Here is a 3,880-nt window from a genome sequence, read left to right on the forward strand (position 1 = left end):
AAGGTCAAGATGAAGACTCCTGACTTCATCCAAGAACGCCCACCGAATGGGGAGGAGGACGTCGAGCCTTCATCCAGCGACCACCAGAAGGGGCTACAATGCATGCGCAAAGGGGAGGAAAAGTAATGAATATGTAACCGGGCTCAATGAATATGTATGAGTTTGGCTTTTAAATGTCTAACACTTTTGTCTAGGGGTATGCGAGTTTGGTAGGGCGGTGACCCCCTCGCATCCGGTGTGGGCGCAGCACCGTAATAAACATACCTGCTTTATAACCTAATCGCGGGTTATGGAGTTTGATTCCGCAAGTCAGTACATTGACATACATATTCACTTTTTTTCCAAGAATTCGGTATTATATATAAATGTCCCTCTGGTAGCAGTCTGTGGTGGTCTTCAACCACTTCCTTTTTCCCCATGTTTCCATCAGCAGCTTCATCACAGAGACTTTTGGCTGACCTTTAGCTGTTCTTCCCCAATTTGGCAAACTTCCATTGCTTGTTGGGCCATAATGAGCGATTTCCAAAACAATATGTGTGAAAATCTGAGAAAAATGTCCGTGTACCTGGTGGCTGCAAAAGATAAAAGTAGCCCCTTATGACTCCAGTGCTTCTCATGAAGCAGAATTGTTGAGGGAAACAAGGCTGTTCACACAAGTTGAAAAAAACCAAGGCTGTTCACACACCAAGCAAAGCTGAAATGGAAAGTTTTAGAACTAGCACTCATTGATATCTTTTGCTAAACTAATATATTGGTCCTTAAACTAATATACTGATCCCTATTGCTAAACAAAACAGCCTAGATCACCCCACATATCTGACTTTTTTTTTTTTTTTTTTTTTTTTTTTTTTTTTTTTCTGGTATTGGTGCAATCTCTGAAGAACATCTTCTCAATTTTGGTCAGTTTTTGTCTGAAACATAAATTAAAAAATGAAAAATAACTAAGTATTTTTTCTTATGAAAGCATGAGTTCTAGAGAAAAGTCACACAGTTGTTATTTTGTTTAGATTAGCACTTAAGGAATAAGCAGCTGCAATAAATTACCATGAGAAGCTGGTACTCTTTTCATAAGAACGGCCTAACTTCTTGTTATAAAGGGAGCAGGTTACAAAATACTAGTATTTCCTTTACTAGCGCCTTATAGAGGGTGCTTGTCTCTGCATGTGGTTTTGGTTGTTTTCTTTTTTATGGATTTGTTTTGTACTTAAATTACTTAACTGCATGCTGCTTTAAACAATATTATACCATGACAGATTATGCTATATAATATTTAGAAGAAATAATATTGCTGGAAGAGTTAGGATTGTTTGGACACTGAAACATTAATATTTATCCTTGAAGGAAAACAAACAAACAAACAATAAAGTGTCCTTGCAAAATAAGCTGAAATTTGGGAAGAACAAAGGAAGGATAGGAGGTCCCTGCGGGGATGGGATAAAGAAAAAGCTGAAGAGTTTTGATCACAAAGATCTAGTTAAACAAACTTATCTTTGCATGTAAATCTTGTTTGCTCTGAATCCAGATTACAAAGTATGTAGAAACAAAGGAGGATACCTACTGGGGGGGATGGCTGATAGGTGAATCAAGAAGTATGTGAACACCAAGTACCTCAGCCAATGGGGAAAGGGCTCACAAATGCTGGGGGTACAGGGATAAAAAAGAGGCTATGTCCCCCAATACTTTAATTCAAAATTCAAACAAGGAGTTAGAAAATGTAATTGATATTATTTTAAATATCAAGTGTAAACATTAATAGAGCAAAAGATTCCAAAAAGCAGATGGCATAATTTAATAAATAGTGCATCACTATGATTATATTTGAAGTACCAGTTGAAGCCAGGGATATTCTACATTCTACAGTTTTATACAAATATTTTCATGTTTATGATCCTTTCTTGAATACTTTGTTGTAGGTTGGTATTCTTATCTTGATGATTGTTGTAGTATTTTAACAAGGAATTTGTGAAAACTGAGCATAAACTGTTATCAGCCAAACTCCAGTCTGAAAGAGAACTCCTTAAGACTGTTGGAAAAATTTCTGTTCAAATAGGCTTGCTCAATTATCTTTATCCCAAAAAGAGACATAGGAGTTTTTAGCTTTCTTTTTTCAAATATGGGGAGAGTCTACTGGGGGCATTTCCCAGTAACATCTCTCAACTCGTCAGAGGTCACAACCTCTTATTCCCTATACCCTGATGCTATTAATGAACCCTCCTCCTTTCCCCTTTTCCTGTTGGTTAGTGTACTTTGAGTTCACATTCTTCTCAGTTTGCCTACCATGCTGCTATAATCTCCCTCCAATATGTACCCCACTTCATTTCCTTTGTTTATACTTACTTTATACCTGGATTCAGAGTTTGTTGTTTTGACAAACTTTGACATGAGACAAACTTTGATTGAGAAAGTTTGTGTCCTGTTTGACGAAGTCCATTACTCTTTGTTCTGTCAAGCTAACAAAATTTACAAACAGGTGCTAATCTAGCATCTCCTGCCATATACCTGCAAGACAAATTTAACTAGTTCTTCTCAGCCTCCATTTATCAGTCTTATCTTATTTTACAAGGACATCTTATCCTTTCTTCATTCATCTCAAGACCAATGTGGTATTAAGAAGCAGGCAGTCTTTATTGCAATGCCAGATGCACGGAGGATCACTCCACCTAAATTTTCACACCTGGCAGGAAAGATCTTCAGCTTATATACATGACTTATGTTACATAAGCGAAGGTTTTCACTGACAGTATATACATATTCGATACTTTCCCCAAAATCATTAACATAGCATTCCGCCTCCGTCTTTCTCTGGTGATGGTCATCTTGGTGTGTCCTTTACTTGACCTCTCTGGTCTTTTTATGTTATTTGGGACAAAAAGTTTCTTTTGTGGGATGCTTTGCTGACTACAGCCCCAAAAGACTAGTTGTTACTGGTTCTGATCAGCCTCATGGAGTGGTCTTTGTAGGCAGGAACGTTCTGTAATAGATCTGTCTCCTGTTATGTAACACAGTCACAATGCTCCACAACAAAATGATGCCAAGAATATTGGTAGATTTACCTGTGAATCATAAGAGCAGCTTTTCCACATTGTGAGAACAGACTTTTGCATCACTTGAGCAGATATAAGCTGAAGGACAGGAGGCTTGTGTAAACGTAAGCTCAAGAACAGAATGAGGAGGAGGCTGTGGAACTTGTTGTCAAGTGAAGATAAGAAAGTAGAATAGATGCCCTGTTGTTGAAGATAACACAGCAAAACAGATGCCTGAGTTCAACACAACACCAGTGAGAGCCGGTTTGGGCTATCCTCCCCCCTTAAAAGGTTAGTAATTCACAGCGAGGATGATTACTAGTTGACCACCCACAACCCATCCCACAACCACCAGAGACCCCCACCATGTATTTAGGATGCATGCCTGAAAGGGTGGGACAGTATATTAATTATTTCTTGGAATTTCTGCCATGTCCTTGGAATGTAATTAATATGTATAAGTTATACCTATAAAAATGTAGTCGCTGCTTCTCTCAGTGTGCATGCTGGTGGAGCGATCCCCCATGCACCCAGCACTGTAATGAAGGGAACACCTGCTTGACATAACTCACTGGCGTGTCAAGTTACTTTGTTGGCTTTCTCAGCTTCACTTGACACATCAATGAGTTGTGTCAAGCAGGTTTTCCTTTATTGCAGTACTGGACACATAGGGGATAGCTCTGCCCAATATGTGCACCTTGGCTTATGTGCAGATTACATTAATTGGTCACACTCATATATAATCATATTTTTCCCCAGAATTTCATGCATATGCTAAATATTTTCTCAAACTCATTAACATTTTCTTAGACCCGATTAACGTAAAACAATCCCCTTTACAGCATGTGATGTCACCC

At 38.5% G+C, this 3,880-nt stretch overlaps 1 long non-coding RNA gene across 1 annotated transcript; it reads right to left on the reverse strand.

Moving 5' to 3' along the window:
- On the reverse strand, positions 229-3,570 carry LOC110390058. Its single transcript, XR_002433510.1, has 3 exons — positions 3,492-3,570; positions 3,054-3,224; positions 229-572 (listed from the first exon to the last, which is right to left on the reverse strand). It is a non-coding gene; the product is annotated as an uncharacterized LOC110390058 (long non-coding RNA).

Source organism: Numida meleagris, chromosome Z (genome assembly GCF_002078875.1).
Source record: "Numida meleagris isolate 19003 breed g44 Domestic line chromosome Z, NumMel1.0, whole genome shotgun sequence".
Lineage (NCBI taxonomy): Eukaryota > Metazoa > Chordata > Aves > Galliformes > Numididae > Numida > Numida meleagris.